General features: G+C 41.1%; 1 long non-coding RNA gene across 3 annotated transcripts; it reads left to right on the forward strand.

The window, feature by feature from the left end:
* The first annotated feature begins 240 nt into the window (after positions 1–240).
* LOC137147369 (uncharacterized) lies at positions 241–21,019 on the forward strand. Of its 3 annotated transcripts, none has more exons than XR_010918194.1 (3): positions 241–294; positions 14,646–14,791; positions 20,838–21,019. It is a non-coding gene; the product is annotated as an uncharacterized lncRNA (long non-coding RNA). The 3 variants fall into 3 exon arrangements; XR_010918193.1 differs by lacking the exon at positions 241–294 and adding an exon at positions 9,836–10,311; XR_010918195.1 differs by lacking the exon at positions 241–294 and adding an exon at positions 10,552–10,639.
* The last annotated feature ends 84 nt before the right edge of the window (positions 21,020–21,103 follow it).

Here is a 21,103-nt window from a genome sequence, read left to right on the forward strand (position 1 = left end):
TTATTAGTCCTATGGCTGAAACAACAGTGCTAATGAGCTCCAAAGGGAGGCTAATCAAGCCCTCTTTGCTGAGGCAACAGTCTTTGAGGGATGGGGCTAATGGGGAGGGAGCAAAATAAGGATAGGTCCCAGGAACCTTCTTTGGGAGGTAAAAATTGTGCCTGATTAAAAACAGTACCTTAATGGAACAGCAGTATGCACTGTACTTAGACATTACACACAATTTATTAGCAGCGTGCAAGGACCTAACAGGAGGCTGAAGATGGGCAGGCAAGCCACCCATTCCCTTTGCAGGTAGGTTCCCCTTTCTCTTAAACTCTTGTGTATTTTTTTCCCTCTTCTCTCTGGCATTGCAAAGCATGGTAGGTTCTGAACCAGACTTCTCTGTAGGAAAGGAGAGAGAGACATTTTCCTTGCTGAAATGGTAGATCTAAATATCACAGTTCTACGTTCTTAAAACTTTAGAAGACACTATCAAGGCTAATATGCCCCCGAATTAATCTGCCATGAAAGGGAATCTGTTCTTTATTTGGGAGCTATTTTAAAATAAGATTGTTCTTTTAAAATAAGACTAAAATTCCAGCTCTTCATCAAGAAGACAATCCACCACCAAACATAGTGCAGCCCCCAGCCTGTGTGAGAATGCACATCAGTGTCCTTCCATTTCAATCAAATACTACAGCAATGGGAGTACAAACAAGAACTTAGCTGAAGTAACCTGCTCACTTATGCCAAGATACTATGGTGATGAGAGCTTAAGAAATGCCTCAAGCCCTGCCCACATTACGGAATTTAACTATGTTTATTGTAGCTAGGTAACAGTTCCTCAATGCAGACAGGCCTTGGATTAGATGATTGATAAGAACAGAGGTACACCTCCTGGGCACAAGCACGCACACACCTGTGATCACAAAACCCAGAACCCTAATTCTGTCATTGAATTCTCCGGGTAAGTTAGTTTGGGGCCAATCAATTTGGCAGCACCATCATGTAGGCGTGAAATAGACCGTTTCAGAAGGTGATGCACAGGCCCATTTCCAAGCAATTTGTGCTGGATTTTGTATGGATGTGTTCGATTCTTTATGCCTTCCCAGAACACCAGTAAATCTTTACTTCTGCTGAGAGCAAGAGAAACTAGTTGCTGTGCATAGAATAAATTTGATTGTTTACAAAGTTTAATGCTTTGGGTTTTTTTTCCATTATTTGCAAGTTCTGAGTTTGTTCAGAACTACATACCAAAGTTCAGAGAGAGAGAGAGCGCTCCTGGTCTGCGAGAGGAAAAGAAAAGAAGGGAAAAAAAGTTCTTTCCTGTTGGGTGCCAGAATATACAAGAGTTATGTGGTGTGATGGAAAGTTAAGGTGAAAAGGATTGGATCTGAGACAAGAAGCTTTCCTTTAAAAAAAAATTAAACTAAACAGGATTTGTTGTTGCTTTGAAAGTCTCCTGCCATTTCACAGGAGATGATAGAGACCAAAAACACTGATTTCCTAAAAACCTGTGTATTTCCAGTGCTCTGTTATACTGAACATGCCTACCAAAGGAGGAGCAGCTGTGAGGCTAGAGCTCCCTTGTGAACATGTTGTTACCTTTAACCAATCCTCTGGACCAAAAGCAGCCTGCTGTAAGAACCAAGGGTGCCTGAAACTTGTCTGTCCTTGGGTCCCAATTGTGCATACTGCTCTGGGTGGACAGAACCCTGTGTTCAAGCAGAGTGAGGTTCCATGTGCACACAGGCCTACTGCAGAACAGTTTGTAGGATCAGGCCCCTTTCTGCATTTATGCTACTTGAATCCCAAGGCCATAGGCACCATATAAAAATAGCTAGCAGATAAGGAGGCCCCAGCCACTCATCTACAGCTGGCGGCTGGTATTGCTTGCAAATAATCGTCACAACCTTTTTATAGTGGAACACTAGCCAGCATCTGCTCCCTTTCAGATATGTCAATTAAAGTTGGTAAATAACAGAAGTCAGGATCAAGTAGACTATCCTCCCCTTCGTAGGTTAATAAGTATTACTTGAGCACATAACACAGGGAATCAACTTCCAAATCTGGCCCTTTGATACAGTTCATGGGAAGGGTAGGTGTTTTCCTCTAACAGCAGAATCTGGGTTCAACAGTAAGCAAAAATGGGAGCAGTGTAGATTCTGAATAAACCACCTCTGTATGTATGGAATCCTGTAAGTTATAGGACATGAGTGAAATTTCAAGGATATTTTCATATTTTAATGTCTTCCACCTCTATTACTCCAAAGGACCTAAAGTGTTAGCGGTGTGCAGCCATCTCAATGAGGTTGTTTTAGTGTGTCCTCCCTCCACTACCACCTTTTTTTTTTTCCCCTTTCATCCCTGTGCAAATTATAAAACTTAACATCTGGTTCAAGTAATTTGCTCTATAGGTTAGGGAGTGTTTGGTGGTTTTGGTGTGAGGGGCATTATAGGGAGCACAGATATTAAAAGGCAAAAGATCTTAAAGTACATTTTAATTTTTTTTTAAATCCACCTAATAAAATAAATTAGTAGTCAGTCAGTGTTACATAAAATGGAGCTAGTTATCAAACACTAAAATAGGTATAAAAATCTGAATAACTGAGAGAGGTACTTAAGGGATCCAGACTTGAAAGGAGCTCTTTTAGATGTCTCATAACATGCTGTTGATTTAAATCTGTGCTTTCTAGACTCAATCAAGCTTCTTGATTTGGCTATGATAAAGTGAATTCCAAAAATGTTTCTTTCAGCTCACATCAAATCATTTGCAGTTAATTAAATTTCCTAACTGCCTTGGTAATTAGGATCAAGATTATGATAACCCTGCTCCTCCACACAGCTGTAGCCCAAAGGTTTCTCCTTAAATGTCCTGCAGAGCCCAAAAAGTACCCTCTCCCCCCACATCCAAATTCTTTCATATTTCTCTTACAGTTGCACAACAGCTGATTCCTGTCAACAAAGGTGCTTGGCTAAGTTGGGTTCTTCTAAAAGTGGTTCAACTTGTTTGCTCCTGTTAGCCTGTGCATTTGTCTCATGCAGCTCCCTTCTGGCATCAGATGTGGATATGCAGGTATAAATGATTTATTGGACAGAACCACAGAATGCTGAGTGTTATGCACAGACTGGCCATTTCCCCCATTCTTTTTTTTTTTTTTTTGTCTCTTGCTCACATATTAAACACCAGCACACCTCACACCCAATTTATCATTGTTTAGACCAAAAGGCAATAGAGCTACAGTCTTGGGTTTTTTTATTATGGCAAGGTTTTATTTTTGTTGCAAGGTACAGATGTTGAACTGTTGCCAGTCTCTCTCCCTTCTTCCCCTACTTAATATTTCTGTAGGGGTGTGTTAAACTCAGTGTCCTGGTTCTACTTCAATTCTTGACCAAAGTGAATCCCATCCATCAACTCAGTGGGGTTTTTTTTCCCCTCCATCCTAAAATGGCTGGGAGCTGTTGAACAGCCAGTAGTGTCTGTACCATTCCTAGCTAATCTGTGACCAGTCACTGGTGGTTTTAGGCCTAGGTAACAACCTAGAGTAGAGGTCTTCGAAGTGTGGGGTGCACCCCCCTGGGGTGTCAGGAGGAACGCCGCGGAGGGCGCAGGAGCCCCTGTCACCCTGTGGCTGAAAGCTGTGAAGTCCCCAGCCCAGACTGTGGACCTGCTTCCAGCTCCAGCTGTAGGGGTGAAAGGGCACAAACAGGGGATGCAGGGTACAAAATTTGGGGACCACAGACAGAGCGTTGCTCCTCAGGCATCTACCCCCTATCCACCAGCAGCAGCCAGAGCAATAGCCAGAGCACTGGCAGACTGAACAGTCAGATGGCCCTGTCTGTCTGTCTTTCCATCTCCTGTTCAGGGAGTTCTACTTCACCCCCATCTTCCCAAAGGTCAGAGGCTGTGGGCCCTACCAAAAAAGTGAAGGAGGGCATTTCCCTTGTCTGAGGGAGGCTGCAGGGATATTTGTGTTGCTTTGTGTGGTTGGCTTTGAAGAACTGGAGCCAAGTAATTGACCCTCCGTGCACTCTCTTACAACCAATGACACTGGCTGCATGCAAATTTTCTGTAGAATAAGGAGTGGTGATTGTGATATCAGAAGTAACTCAACCAATGGTCTGAAACTATTGGCGTGGCATGGATGCATGTCTCACTCTAGCTGTACAACTCAGGTGTAATTTGTGAATTCAAGATGACTGAGAACTTAAAAATTGGATGGTAGCAGATTGTGAAACCCAGTGATTTTTCCAGCCTATTGATATTCTGAATCAAAAGAGCTCTCAACTATGCTTGTGGCTGTTTCCATCGCTTTGCACTGACGCTACAGTCATTCTAGGCTTCAGAGTGACTACCCTGGAATTTTGTTATATAGATCATTGTGCTACTCAAACTGGTTGCTCCAGCCATTTCTGCTATATTGATAAAGCCCCCACCCCACCCCGCCAGTGCAGCAGTCATTAAAGTGTGTATGACCCAATGCTTTCTCTGCACTATAGAAATTACTACGTTTAAGCCATAGAGCTGGAGCATGTTTCGGATACAATTTTAACTAAACCAGGTTGTAACACAAATTGATTGGCCGGTGTTAGTTGTGTTTGTTTGTTTAAGTGCTCTGGTTTGGCGCTCCAGCTGGACTGAAGCTCATTTAAAAACGTCTAGTAAGAAGAGTTGACCTCAGCCTGCCAGCATAGCCCTATGAAAAGCAGGTTCAGTTGCCATTGTTTTAATGAAATTCAGGCATATGTGACAAAGCATCGTCTGCAGGGCAGGATTCAGCACAAGCAATATTCCTGAATGGCACAGCAACCTTGGACTCTATTTAGTAACACCACTGAGACCCAGTTTGGTCTCATCTGTACTGGAGAGATCAAACATGTTTTGTCTGAATTGCACTTGGCACTATCTTGGCACTGCTATCAGTGGCTCTCAACCTTTCATATCTAGCAATATAAGAAGGGTAGGGTGGTCACAACTTCCTGAAACCCGTAAGTGACCCCCAGATCGACAGTTCATGATGCAACTCCATTGACTGTCACAGTGCAACCAGGACCCAAATTTGTCACTGATTTGGGAAATACAACCTGGAAGTTACCTGCTCTTGCCACACTACACCTTACAACTAACTAGAGAAGTGAAAGGTTACACTTTGCTACAAAACATGAAAGGCATCGTTTAGAATTAGAAGTTATCTTGTTGATCACTCTGTTCAGTGTATTTCAAACATTTGTGGCAGTTAAGAAATGTAACCTACTTTGACTGTATTTTATGTTTTGGATACAAGCTTTACTCGCCTACTCGTGTACCATGTACCACTTTCTGTTCTGTTCCCAGCATGGCTGTTACTGCCAGCCTCTGCTCACTTGCAAAATGGACACCAAAATGTTTGCATTTGCCATTTGCTCATGTGTGCAATGAAAGGTCTGAACTTCCTGCTAGAGTGTGCAGTTGCCATGCATCCAGCAAGACACTACACAGTGCCACATTCCCTGTTGATTCTCGCACCTACAGGAATCAGTGGCAGACCAAGACAAAGGATTCTGCCAGGTTTGATTACAGCAATATCAATACTGTAATCTTATTCCCAGACCAAATAACCCACACAAACAAACTTTACCTTCAGAGGGGGTTAAGCTTGAAAATTCATAATCCGTAATTTAAGACTGAAAGTAGTTACAGGGATGCTGTAGTTATCCTAAAACCAAGCATTGTAAATCCAGACTTAAGGTTGTGCTTAAAGAACAAAACCCAGACGTTCAGGTAAGAAAAAAAAACAGTTAAGGCACCCAGAACAATCATAATTGTACCCTGTGGTGAAATCATTCAATCACCATAGAATTGTGACGAAGATATTTCACATTTGTGCTCCCAGACTAAAATGACTTTTATTAAAGATGGTATTTTTCCCATTTGTGGCATTACTGCACAGCAGCTTCAGTGGTACACCATTGCAGCCAGAGTGCACCAGCTAGTTAAACTGGGTTTATAGCCACTGTGTCTCAGTGGAACTCTCGGTGTGTGCCAGCTACTAGCTTGGCTGACCTTCAGAACCAAAACCATGATCCTTTTTCAGCTCAAGCTGAAGAGCCACAGCGCTTTATTTGAGGCTGTCAGTCTCCCATCCTCTGTAGACTGGGCACGGAGGATTGATAACACATTCACTAGTGGATTACATGTGTAAAGCAGTCTATGTCTACTGGTGGATCTGGAGCTTAATTTGCAATTAACTTATTGGTTTAGAGGGCTGCGTTAAAACCAGTCTCCCTGTGGAAAGGGGAGGCAGGGAGAACTCAGTCCCAGAGTCCAAATGTCTCTGCGCTTTATGGGTTTCCTTTGCATTCCTGCCTCAATTCCCCCAGCAGTACTGCCTTGGTACTGACACAACTGTGCCATGAGGAGCCTTTCAAACACTGATGCACAAGCCAGTATGCAGGCCTGGAATATTTCAAAAGCAGGGACAGCGGTGCCAAGTGACCTACAAATGAGATCTCTTGCAGTTGTATCACTGCCTCTTTACAACTAACACAACTGGTGCATGCAATTTAGCTATAGAAGAAGGGCAATTGGTTAAGTTCTCTGATATCACAATGGCTGAAATTAAGAATTACTTGAATCTACCTAGCCTATGTAATCATAGCAATTAGATACCACCACCATTAACAATTTAGCTTAAAAAAATTAATTTCTTCAAATATAGCCTAGGCACAAGATAAATTTTCCATATAGTTAAAGTTAGTCTGCATTATTCTGTTTAAGATCATATGGGACAAAAACTAACATGCAAAATTTTGTAAAGACCTAAAGAATTTTAACTCTGATGGACTTGCGAAAATGCATTCTGTACTCAGCGTATATGATTCAGTGTGGTGAAGATGCGGTGTATTTTTCATTCAAAACAAAGGATGAAGCCCTCTTAAGTGCAAAGTGAAACTCAACCTTAACTATGGCGTCTCAGCCAGTGCCACCATAATAAGGTATTTCATGTTAGCTATCATAAAACTGCCTCTGTCATCACTGAAATACTACAGTGTGGACACAGTTCCAGCAAACTAACAGGAGGCAAATCCATGCACTGCAATAATTTTGCCTTTTACTAGTCCATCAGCTCTTTGAAATTGAAATGTACTGTCCACCAGATTAATTCTGTTTGGTCTGAGAACAAGAGAATTTATATGTTTTGGTAGGTTTTGAAAGACATGTTTATAATCCCTGTTCCTCCCACACACACTATCACCACTCCCCTTGTAAATAGACGCATTTCTGGAAGTCGCGCCCCTCCACTCCCCCATAAAAAGCAGGAACTTTGAGTCCTGTTTTAAAGCATAAAAGGCGTTATCTTATCTGGAGTAACCGCTGCAGGATAACCAGGCTTATCTTATCGCTACATATTTATGTCAAGGTTTAAAAAGGATTTGAGGCTGTTATGCCACATGGAGCAGAACGCCTACACTGATAAAGCTGCAATGCTCTCATCTAAACTACACCTTCCTTCTCCCACAGATACATGTGAGAGGCATCGGAAGCATTTCCCTTAGCACAGTGGGATCTGTTCCGGAGTGTGTGGACTAGGGCTGATAGGCAAGGTGCCTAGGTTTTTGGGGCACTCTCCTGGTTGTCTGACAGTTTGACTAAACTGCAGCAGTCACAGGCAGACCTGCCCTCTCAGGAAAAAAGTCAGGGGGACAGCTTGTATGAGTGTTTTACTTAGGGGGATTTCCCAGCTTTCTCCACACGCACTTGTTGTGCCCTTGTGAGATCCTAGGGCTTGATCTTGAGCAATGCAGGCACAGAATGCTTCACATGTGTATATACAAAACAGAAAGGGATAAACAGGATAAGGAGCACCAAGGACCCCAGTCCTGCATTAACTAGTAGTCAAGGCCTAAAAGGGAAACCTACTTAAGTGGCCTGGGTTTTTTTTTTGGGTTTTTTTTGTTTTTGCATGCTGAGGATTGCACTTAAATCCATTCATTCTCTGCCCATGCCCCAACTCTCTTATCTTGCATTTTTGAAAGCAAGGGCATATGAGATTGACTGCTGCTCAGTACTTAACTTTACTTGCACCCATCTGTAGACTCTAGTCACACTCGTATACAAAATCCTACTGAGACCAGCTACAGATACTTCTTACCTCCACGTAGCTAGCTGAGGTAAACCCCAGCTGGGGCATATAGGGGTATATGACACTAGCATCACACTCACTGTTGAGCAATAAGTGAGTTTGATGTAACATTTGTAATTGAATATCATGCAGAAGAGGATGGATTGGGGTGAATTTTCTGACAACTCAAGCAGAACTGCCTAAACTAGTCAAAGTGCAAGGATCAATCATTCACGGTTTAAGACAAGGAATGTACCTAGTGTTGGACACCCTGGCATGTTGTGTGTGTTACCCTCAAACCTTGGCACTTCTTGTCGGCTCTGAAATTCCAGTTAAAACTTGATTGAATTAATATCTGTATTAATAAAAAATCACTTCTCACTTTCACCTCCAGCCTCTGTCTACTGTTACTGAAGATACAACATCCAACCACCCTCCTCTTATTTTCTGCTCCCCATGGTGAAATGATCCAATAAGTTTGCAACCTAACAGATGGATCAGACAGAATGAGAAAGTGGGCTGTCAGGCAGATTATTGAAATAGCTTTCGTTGGCGTAAAAGAAGCATGGGCATATGATGGCTTGGCAAACTTATTTTACATAAGTCTACTTTCCCCTTCTAACCTTCAGTTTTCCCTGTTGTAAAAGTTCCTCCCTATAGGCATCCCAAATAAAAGAAAAGCACACTTTGGGGGTAGCATGTAGCCAAAAGATAGTGCTCTCTGTCACTAGCTGCATGTTCGCCTTCAATTTCAATGTGGAATACTCCATCTAGATGTAGATGTCATGATGCGTATGTTTCAACATGTGTCCCCTCCATGCTGCCTTGTGTTGGCAGAGTATGATTCCCAACCACACTGCAGGGGAAGGAAAGATTGTGCTGCTACAGTCCCAGGGACCAGAATGGTTAGTTCTATGTTTTTATAAACAATAGGTGGCAATTTTACCAATTAAGGGGGCAGGGAAGCAGCATCTTCAGATCAGATGCACACAGCAGATGCCACAGCATGACTATGCAACTCAGAGATGCTGTGTGCGCTTAACCAAGGCAGAAATTTTTTCCTAAGGTAAGATTAGATCAGATAATGTAAAGCACCTTTCTATTTCCAACATCACCCACAATAGGGAAAGCCCACCCATCCCTATAGGGTGGATAGGCTCTCTCTCCAGCCTGCAGTATTAATTCGGATGGCCTGCTGCTTTGCAGTGTTTTATAGGATAAGCTTACTGTTTTAGCAAACTGGTGTGTCCAAACATAGACATTAGGGACATTCAGATGCCATAGTGGATGTTCTAAACAGGAATAAATGAGCAATGCAGTTCTGCTGAACCCGTGGTTTAAAGATTCTAATTGCCAATCATCATATTTTACCAGTATAAATAATGAATGTGGCATGTTCCCTATTTTCTTTTACCACTGAATTATTAAAGCAATTTCAAAGGTGTGGTTATCATGAGCTAATGGCATTGCTAGGGGATCAGTAGCACCCCAGGAGACTTATTCTTAAAAAAAAAAAAAAAAAAAAAAATCCCTCACCATCCCCTGTCATTGTCTATTAGTTAATTTCTGCAAGCACATGTGTGCAAAGCTCCCTGCTTCCACCTGCGGCTTGTAATGCTGGACAAGTTAAGTGCTACAACTGCAGGCATAATAAGGTCACAAGAAGCTTCCTGGAGGATAATTTAAAAAAGAGAAAGTGTACAACAAATACAGCTTGGCTGATGTATGCACGTAGGTAGTAATACCATCTGAACAGTCTCTTCAGCTCCTTTCCATCTGTGCTTTTAAGGCTACCTTTTGAGAGAGTTCCCCCAGAACAAGAAGGAAAGGGGAATGTGCTCTGCCATGTGGAGAGCTGCAAACCTTGCGTCTGAAGGATGCATTTCCATACAAACAACCAAGAGAAACCTTATTTACAACAAGGGGAAGGTGACTTTGAAAGAATACTCCGCCTGCCTGGAAGCATCACTGGATGAGATTTTAAATGCATGTTGACAGAGGAACAGGCTGTGAAGACAGGCTTGCTGCCTGTCATAACAGATGATTTGAGAACATTCTCCATGCACAAATTTGTGGGGAGTATCCCCCCCTTTGCCTCCTGCCAATCTCTGTAATCTTGGCATGACATCATTGGGATACATATTTGGTTTAATGTCTACTGGGGCATTAAGGCTGAGCTATTTAGCACTTCAAAACAGCAGCATTATCAAACAGACCTTCATTTACGGTAGGTAACTATGCACTGTGGAGACTCTGCCTTATCTTTATCTTCTGTTTATTTTGGTACTACAGCAGTGGCCTTGGTTCTTTAAGTAATACCTTCCCTATCGGTTATCAAAGCAATGATGGTTGGGAAGGAGGCCAAAACACACTCATCTGTAACAGTTTAATCCACACCAGTAGGGGGAAGGTGAGCTGAGAGAGTGGGGACCTGTCTGTCCCTTAGGGCTGCTAAACGGACTCTGAAGGAGATTTTCAAGACCATATCTTATAAATCCTTGTGCAGCATACAAGAGAGTGCACAAGGGGATTGTGGTCAGGTGCAGAATTTGTGGGTGAGTGCAAAAAAAGTTAAGCATTAGGCATGGTCATCTGCAAGGAATATTAACAAATTCCAAGTGCCTTAAATTCTTGCAGGGTAAAAATATAGGGGGATTATGAGGGTCAGAGAATAGAAATATTCCAAAGCAACTTGGACTCAAGCATGAACATCATGCAAATACGATGTTTATCTATGCATTCCCATCTTCCATCCCTCTCCCTACCAGATTGAAGTCAATGGGCAATTAGACTCATTAGAGACCATCTAGCAGCAGTCTTATTACTGTGAGATCTTGTCCCCTTGTGCTTCCAGTACTCTCCCTCCTCCCCAGCACTTACAAAAAAATTGCAACATATGGTAAATTCCTTCTTCACAAAGGGAAGAAGTTTTAAATAATTCCAGAATGATGGAGTCTTTGGAACATTCACTGTAAAAGTGATAGAGTGCTTGAGTTCTGCAGGGGGAAAGACTAAATTGGTTTGTCTTTGCAGTCTGTAGTGATCACTCTAATTTGCTCAGTGGGGAGCTTGGGGGAAGGATTACTGTGGTGTAATTCATCAGAAGTGGGTACAGTCTGGAACCAAGTTCTCAAGTAGATCCAAAGAGAGGAATTAGGAAATGCCTGGAATGAGTATGGCAGTAGGATGATCCCAACACAGAGATTTCACAAGCATAAGCATGGAAGCAAAAATAAGAGGTGGAACTGTGGCTTTTTTTAAAAAAATTTTTATGAATAAGGTGAGAACAAAAGAGGCAAATTGAAATACTTTCTGACTGGAGGAAATGCTGGTGCATGAAGTGGAAAACAAACAAAGGAACTGTGCAGTATAATTTTATCATTTGCTTTAACAGCAGGGAGGCTCATTGAGTTAGAGCTCTGTCTCTCTTTTCCCCTCCTCTTGGCCAACTGTGAATGAAGGCATCCAAACCAGCAATAAGACAGCTCCAGCACACAAGCACTGGAATACATCATACATGCCCAAGGGGTAGACTTGCTTTATGCATGTTCAGTGAAAACTGACTGTGCACTTCAGAGACGGAGAGCATCAAGACTGCAGTAGCTCTGGCTCAGAATTGTCAACTGGCAGGCCTAGACTCCAGCCCCATCACTTCCTCAAGAGTGTTGTGCACTATTAACCACTAGGAAGGTAGGGTTGAAGTGATTCTATATAAAATGCAGTAATGTTGGCAAGCGGATGTCACCAAACACACATTCCCACACCACAGTTTCAGGTACAGATAAGCCCAGGGACTCAAAGCTAAATTTATTTGAAGCTCCTTTAATCCAGTTGTAAGTGTGTAATTGTAAATTAGAAGTCTGGCAAAATTATGCTTCAAAATCAAATCTACTTGCTCTTTCATAGGCATATTCCCAGTGCTAGGGGCATGGATTTAACAGCACAAAATTTAACAAAAAAAAAAAAAAAAAAACTCTCCTTATCATGCAGTTGAGTGCTGGAGAACTAGGGAGGTAGAAGAAAACAAAAAAAAAATGGAAGAAAAGTAAATATGGTACAGTTCTTCAAACAGGAAAGTGAGACTGTGACAGTTACCCTAAGCTTAACTCTTTTCTCTCTCTGGTAAAATGATAGAAAAAAATCTTTTATCATCTAGAAGATAATGTAACCACAATAGATAAAAAGCATATGGGGTTTTATAGCACTTCAGACCAACATTATTCAATTTGCGTGGATATGTGCACATAACCCACATGGAAGAATATCAAAACCATTGTAAACAATGGACATGTTAAAAGTCAGTAGGCATCTAACAATGTATCACAAGGCTCAACATTTGATCTGCTCCTAGTTTTCATTTAAGTTCTACCACAAAGGGTAAAGCAGGACAGTGATGAAATTTGCTGCTAATTCCAAATTGGGACACTGTGAACACACCAGAGGAATATTACAAAGCGACCATGAGAGGTTTGAATTACAGGCAGAAAACAATGAGATTCAGCATGGAAAAATTGCAAGCTTGTCCATATGGGGAAAAGTTATCCAAAATATAGATGTTCAACTAGAAGGAGAACTCTGGATGGCAGTAACTTTAAAAGGAGATCTGCACATGAGTGGACAACAAGTGATAGATACATGAGTCCCCAACGTAATAGGGCCACAGAAAGGGCCATTATACAGTGTTGGGCTGCATGTTCCACTTCCCAATGAGGCAGTAGCTCTCTCCTATACAGCTCTGATATGAACTCTCACTAGTAAAATATAGCTAATTCTGGGCACTTCCTTACCAGAATGATATAGCTAAACTGGAGGGAGTTCTAAGAAGTGCAACAAAATTTATTATGGGGCTGAGGGATTAGCTCATTGGGAAAGAGGAAGACAGCAAAGTATAGGGTGTATAGTTTCTTTAAGTGAAAACTAAAGAGGGGACAGGTCTATAAATATTTGGAAGGATTTTAACACACCACCAAGTAAGAGGAATTATTCTGGGTGGTACAGAGAGCTTTAATTAGGAGAAACTAGATGAAATTAAGAAAGGGAAATTTTAATTTGCATATTAGATACACTACTTGACCATAAACTCTACTAAGCTCTAGAATAGCTTTTCAACAGAAGTTGTGAGTCCTAGTGTTTGAGGGTTTTAAAACTGAACTAAAATAAAAAATAGGTAATGACATGATCAATTCTGCATTGGAAAGGTGAATGGACTAGATGGCCTAATTCTAATCTGTTACCATTAATTCTAGAAAGGTTTTTTAAAAATCTATCAATTTCACAAGATTGACCCAAGACTTACCTGTCTGCCAATTTTTGGGACAGACAGACATGTCTGCACAGAGATAAAAAGAAGTCTGACATAGTGCATTAAATATAAAGGCCCATTTTAAAAAATAATTTTAAATGACTTAACAGATTGACTTGTAAATTCTCAAAATTTATTCCACAATCAAAAGGATAAGTGCTGTAATTGTGGAGAAGAGATGATGTGTTTGCCACACAAAGTGGTTGAATTCCTGTTTTTAAGTGCAAAACAACTCATTCTTAACTATGGAATCATGACTGATGCCTCCACAACGATGCTATGAGCAAAATCACGGGCAAGCACCACACCTAGCACAGTTTAGACACTAGTGCAATGTGAACAAGCCTCACTGTATACCTATGAGGTTTCCTGGCCCTCACCATCTCCACCAACTGCTACAGGTCTACAGCAGTCAGAGGTTTTGATTGCAAGCAGATGTGCCGTTCTTTTTGCGTTCCTCATTTATTGGAATGTGTATTATAACTCATTGTTAAGCCATGTCAGTCCAGTGTCAGTCTGGAGGCTGCAGCTTTATTTTCCAAAGATCAGTGAAATCCAATTTGAAAAGAAAGGTGAATTCTGTAGTTGTTAGAGAGGTGCGATAATGAAAACCACTGGAGAGATCCCTGTGGTTTTTCTTTTTACACTTTATCTATAAAACAGCCTGAGGGCTTACAAAGAGTTTACAAGAGTGCAGGTGGAGGGAGTTGGGGGGAGAGCGAAGCTTAAAGATAACAGCAGAATGCACAAAGCACTAACTGAAATCTCCAAGCTATCTGCTTGTGCCAACCTTTTCAGAGAGAATTGTCACTTGCAAGTGCTGCTAAAGAGCAACAGTGCCATCTAGTGCCAAAGGAGAAAACTGAAGCATTGAATGATCATGCCTTGCAACCCGCTCTTCTAACTTGAGAACAACTCAGTAGTCTTTACTTCACAATAGTGTCAACGTCTGGCCTCGGAACAACTCTCTATTCACACAACCAAATTAAAGAGAGACAGAAGAAACCGGTCAATCATAGTGTAGAGCGGAACCTAAGGCATGGGATAAAGCCAAGGTTTTAACCCAGTTATGAGGAACATGATTAGGTCCCTAGAGTGGCTTAACTAGGTCAGGCAACAACCAAGCAGTAGCCTGGTTGCCCTAACTTAGGGTATACCTGTAATGTAGATGGGACCTTAGGCACAAGCAATATAAGCAAATGTTTGCTATCTCACAACTTAAGAACCCTGAGATCCAGCTCTGACTTTGCAATTCACAGGTTCCTTCCACCACAATAGTACAAGAGGAAGAAGCAATTCTTGTCCTGAGTGGTACAAACCCCAGCAACCCTGACTGAAACATGAAATGCCCCGGAGAGCCTTCTGGAAGGATCTATCACACATTCCCAAGATACTGAGGCCTCAGGTAATTTGCTTTGTATGAGCTTTTAAAATTACTAATGACCAGCTCCTAAAAGGTATAATCTGCTGTTATAGCTCACCAATTAATTATTTAAAAGTACCTAATATTTACATACTGCCTTAGAGCTTTATGAACTACCACCTGTACCTACATGGCCTGCAGCCTACGTGCTGTGATCCTGTTATGTCTGATATGCTAAGCAGGGTGAATACTTGAGTAAGAGACCTAAGGAATATCTGGTGTTGCCAGAGTTTTTGGTTAGGTATTAATAATCCCTTGACATTCTCAGTAAGAATCAGGGTGTTAACCTTACTATGCTGCTCAGATTCCAGCTCAGTTAATTCAGCCTTGCCAAATATAATTTGCTTGAGGGAAGAGGGCAAATGGAATTTTCCAAAGCTGAGTTAATTACTTTCTGCCTACTTGACTAAGTTTCCTTTGCACTTCTCAACTAGATATCGATTTCTGGTATTCTGTCCCTGAGAATACTGTATTATATTTAGACTTGGAAGAATTAGATTTTTAGTTATCAGTAACTGTTGATAAATGTCGATTTCACCATTCACACACAAGCCAATAAAAAAGTTCCATTGATGATAGAAATTTACAAATTGGCAAAATGAGAAAAATGCTGCTTGAGAGTTTACTAGAGTATGATTTAAAGCTAAAAACAACATGTTGACAGTCTGTGTGTTAACAGTTATAAAACTAACTTTTTTAATCTCAGCATCTACTCATTAAATAATTCTCTGACCCCTCCATAATTTTGCACAACTGTGAAAATTAAAATTAAAAATCAATATTATTCATCAGAATTGTATAAAAAATTGGATTCTGCCAAGACTAGTTATATAGCTGGGTGGTCTTAAACAATTGCTACCTTCCTCTCCAGATGTGACAACATTGCACTAGTGGATGTCATGATCTAAATGTAGAGATTATGTATACACAAAGACTTCTGACATAATAGATACTGTGGCTATAGAGAGAAACATATACTAACAAATGCTTTTCAAATCCTTTTAAAGGACTTCCTACCAGTACAAAGTATACTGAGTATTATTTATTTGTATTAAAATACCACCTAAAAGCCTCAAGTGAGATCAGGACCCCATTGTGCTTGGCACTGTATGTATACTTAGCAAGAAACAGTCCTTGTTCTAAAGAGCTTACAATCTCTTGGAAAAAGACAAAGAGTGGGAAGGGAAATAGAGGCATAGGCAGGTGAAGTGATTTGCCCAAGGTCACACAGCAATTCAGTGCCTTTGCTCAGTTTATAAACCAGATCTCCTGACTCCCACCCTATCTACTAGATCAAAACAAAAACCATTTGCCAGAGATTCAAGGCGACTCCTTTACAATACTTCCTGTCTGTACTTAATATGCTGCCCAGAGAAGTGTCCCCTTCATAGCTACACAAGCCCATTGATTAAACCCTTTATATCATTGGAGTGTCTGCTTGCAAAAGAAAGGTGAGCAATAAGCTGGTTTTCCAATTGAACAAAACTACTTTCTCACAGTTTTAACTGAGGCAGCACTTTTGGAGGAGCATTTGCAATGCCCCCGCTTGTCCCCCCTACTTGTGCATGCACCTGAACTAAGGAAGGATGTGGCACCACTTGGCAAAGAAACTGATAATAGATGCACTTGGCTGGAAGTGTTAATACTGTTAAGCTCTAAAACTATACTGAGCAGACTGATAATACAGCATGGTATTTAGCTTGTATCATTTGAAGTGTAGACCTTCGCCATCTTTCACTGTGGTCCTTTATGCAAACACCACGGTTGTCAGTTCATTCATATTTATAAAGAAATACACCCATTTTCCAAGTCTCTGGGTGCATTTACATTTAAAAAAAATAAAATAAATTGCTAGCAGCAAATCTTAATCTGCAATCTACAGATATCAGACAAACAAAAAATCTCCAACCAATCATCATAAGGCACCTTCCCTCTAAACCCTCAGTCACCCCAAAACCTGAAATAAACAGAGTCTGAAGGTCAGGTTCTGATTCTAATGTACTAAACAAAGAAGTTTACATGCTACATCAAGAAGATGATTCAGATGCCTATAAATGGAGCTGCAAGAGCACCTCAGCTATGGTTCTGCCCCTAAATTCCTACTGCCTGGCAGGATGGAATCCAATGAATTAGAGTTCCTGTAATAAGCAACAACCTTTTACTCAGACAGGAGCCATGACATTAGTTTAGTCATTAGAGCTACTGCATTCATACATATCCATATCTCAGTAAAATATGCCTGATGCAGACCTGCTGTGACATAACAGATCCAGCAGTTGTACCTCTCCTTTGGAAAGAGACAGGTTTTAGTTATAGCATTATTTTCACATCTTGTAGGTAAGCTGAAATTCTTTATACAAGTGTAGTTTAAGCCCAGACACTATGCTGCACATCATGGGCCAAATTCTTCCCCAGGCTAACTCCATGTAAGCCCATACATTTATACTGGGGATGAATTTGGCCTATTAAGTTCATGATTCTTGTGGTGAATGCAGAAGGCTTATTGACTAGTGCTGTGCAGAACATTAACATTCAGCGAAGCACACAAGCTAGTGAACATCTGTTCTCTAGTTACCAGTCTCTTCAGCATTTACCCCGTAGAAAGTAAAATGCAGGACAAGGGGATATTTCTGCAACTAAATGAAAAGCAGAGGCAGCAGGAATTCTCTGCACTAAAAATCATCTTGTGTGTGCATACAGAGGTAAGCTCAGGATTATAAAATCAAATCATTAGAAATCAGGTTTAAGTGAAACTTCTTCTCCAGAAGGTGGGGGAGAGGGTGCATGACAGGGACAATGATGGGGAGGTAGCCTTCTCAAGGGAAGTAATATAGCACTTGTAGATAAGCCTGTTCTGCTGTTCACGGCTTTGGGGTCTCAGGCTAGAGTTCCAGAAACTCCCTACTCCCTTCAGCAGCTGTGGAATAAGCTCCTCTTAATCACCATTGCTGCAGGCTCTCCCCCTTATTTGACAGGTTCTGTAGCTGCAGGGCATTTTCAGGGGAAAAGGTATAGTCTAAACTGAGCATTCATATTCCTCAGGAGGCCTATCAGAGGCATTTTATCCACCTGAATGTACCTGAGGCCCTGTACTCCCCTCACTGTCCATCTATTCTAACCCATCCCATGGTGTACTGTTCTTTTTACAGGTTTAATTTAACACATTCAATTTTCTATTAACATTTAAAAAAAAACTTATGTCTCCACAGCATGTGGTTCCTTTGTTCTTTCTGTGACTGCATATGTTGCAGTATATCATCTGCCTTCTTTTTCTCCAACTCAGTTATTGTCTTGTCATTCTTCCATCTTTCCAGTCCTTTCCTCTCTTTTTCCAAACTGGGATTTTTTTAAATCCATATCTTTCCTTCCTCTCTTTTCTTTTTTTCCTCTCTATTTTTCTCACCCCAATCACACTCAGTACCCCTAAACACTTGTGCAATTGTTCAGACTTTCTTTCCAATGTTTCCTTCCAGTCATGCACCTCCATTCCCCTGAGCCATGCCCCATACACACCTACTCTCACTCATTTGTTCCCTCCAGATACACACTCAAAGGTGACCACTATGGAAAAGGGAGGTTTCTTTTTCCCTTTTTGGATTTTCAAAGTTTCTCAGTGGCTGATTCAGAGAGAGAATTTGAATCCATATCTTCTATTCCCCTTTTCCTTTCAGGAGGATTGATTTGCTCTCCCCTCTGAGTTCACTGAAATTGCGTTCAGCTGGCTCTCCCTGTCCTCCTTGCAACTTTGGCAGAACCAGCTGAATCCAATCAGCTATTTGTCCGAGACTGGTGGAGGTAGGAAGCTGTTGCAGGGAGGTATGTGATATTGGGCAGTGTCCACTCAGAAAGCAGAGAGAGAAAGAAAATGAAAATACTAGATTGGACCTTGATGTAAGCAGAGGAGAAAACTGCCTCAGGGAAAGGGTATGTTTATGCCTCTGCCACCCAAGGTTGTAGCATAACCTGCCCCTGTAAGGGAGGATTACTCTTCAAGGAGATGGACTGGTGTACAGGAAAATGCATACACCATCTATAATGTTCTATTCATGGCATAAAATTCTATGTTTGTATGGCCCTTGGTACTATTATTACTGAGATATGGGACAAAATGTGCTCTATGTTGATGATATACAGCTCATGATGTTAAGCTCTAAACAAAGGAAGGATGAGCAGTCCGGTAAGGTTAGGCTGGTGTTTCCTGAACTGTTGTTCAGGAAGTGTTCAGTGTAAGTTGCTGTGTAACTGGGCTAGAATTTGTTCCTACCCAGGCTCTTTCTGAGAGCAATGTGGGCTGGAAAATGTAGTCCAGTTTTGCAGTCATTTTGGTAGGTTCTGTGATGACTCATGAAAGGGAGGCATTTTGCCTGTACAGCTACGTATAGCTGCCAGTACTTCATGTTTGAAGCAGGAAGAAGTGCTAAATAACTGTGTGGATTGGAAAGTCTGCAACCCCCACTTAAAACTCTTTGCTATATTATTAATCTACTCAGTATACTTTACAGAAATAAAGTATGAACTTTTCCAGCCAAGTGCATTTGCTTTCAACATCTTTGCCAAGTGATGCTTGAGTAAGGTTATACAAAAGCCATTTTGCTTAAATGGGGAAAGAAGCCACTTATGTTTGTACTGGTATGAAGTATGAGTAACTTCAGTTGTACTAAAATAACAGAATACATGTATAATACTTCATTTAAAAAAAAAAACTGTTAAAAGGATATTAACATTACAAAGTCAAGGCTTCAGGTCAGGAAAATCCTGAATTAAGGTTGCCCATGCAACTTTGATTCAACCCTCTGGTATGCATTCATTATAATACTGATTGATAATGCATGCATTATAATACATGTGATAATAATATCACATACTGTTTTTTCTTTCCCAGAGAAAAGGCCTGGTACCTGGTAGGCTCATGCCCTAACTCCCTCCAGCCCTGCATTTGAGTTGATTAGACTATATGTTCCAAAGCAGCACAGTGTGTGATGGGTCAGACGCACGCACGCACGCTAGATCATATAGGGTTTTGTAGGGAATAACCAGCACTTTGAGTTAATTGGAAGCCGCTACAGAGCACAGGTATGATACATTTTCCTGGCCTTTCCAGGGAACAGGGAGATGCATTCTGTGTTCGCTGAGGTTTCCAGGCATCTTCTGCTAAAATGCTAGTGGTTGGTCACTTATAGCAAAGTGACTCTTAATGGATTTCTCTGTGTATCCTACTTTTACCATTTCTCTAGGTATGGAAGAATGTTCTTGTCATAAGTCCCTGCTCAGTGGGAACAGTGGCATATTCTACACTGACCCTCAGAGTTCCTGTTCTTCGCATGCAGACCTAAAAAACTTGCCTACCATCCTTGATCATTTTAAGAGCAGATACTGTTGTGTGAGTTTGTCTTCCCCCCAGCTGCGTCATTGACCCTAAATGTAAACAAAGAAGGGTTGCATAGCATGATCTTGCCCTGTTTAAGGTGACTTAAGAAAAAGTAGATACAATGATCTAAAGTACAAGAGGGAAGGAGAGTGTGAAAATCCAGATTAGATTCTGGAGAAAAGATACTGTCTTTAAGTGAAAGTGACTTTTTATCTCTGTCTTCTGGCAGATACTATATTAGAGAGGCTGACATAAGGTATCCCCAGAGGCCCAAATCCAATTTTAAATCAAATGTAAAAGACCAGCTTGTGAAGGCCAAGAATGAATTGGTTCTGCCAGAAGAAATATTAGCACAGACACAAGTTTATTTCCAGCCTATTTCTTAAAATAACTGCCATTTTTGTTTAATAGGATCATCCTGATTTGATTTTAAAGCTCAGTAAGGATTCAGAGCCTGAAATAACCACTCTGTTCCAGAACCACATCTATTTGTACACCTGTTGCACACAGGATTACTTTAGTTAGAATTGAAATTGGCCATTCCTTGATTCCTTTAATTTGTATTATCTGAGACATCTTTAACCCTAACCCACATACAAAAACTTATAAAAGCTAAACAAGGATGTGACTCCCGCATTCCCTTCCATTCTTATCTTTCAGAAACTGCAGCCGTTTTGCTTCTTGGGTATCGCGTTACTTCAAAACACAGAGTTCACATGCTGCAGCTATCGACCACATGCTACCACTGGAGAAAGGTCTAGGTTAATTCTCCTATTATTACTCCTCAACACATACTGCCATGATGGATGATAAAGCCATGAGTTGACTAACAAAGCTGTCTATTAAACATATTGATGTAATATAATCTTCAATGCTTCATACTTCTGGCCTCATCAAGTTTCAAATTACCTACATTCAACAGACAT

The sequence above is a fragment of the Emydura macquarii genome, unplaced genomic scaffold, assembly GCF_026122565.2.
Source record: "Emydura macquarii macquarii isolate MOO-44397 ecotype Brisbane River unplaced genomic scaffold, CSIRO-AGI_Emac_v2 contig_554, whole genome shotgun sequence".
In the NCBI taxonomy this organism is placed as follows: Eukaryota; Metazoa; Chordata; order Testudines; family Chelidae; genus Emydura; species Emydura macquarii.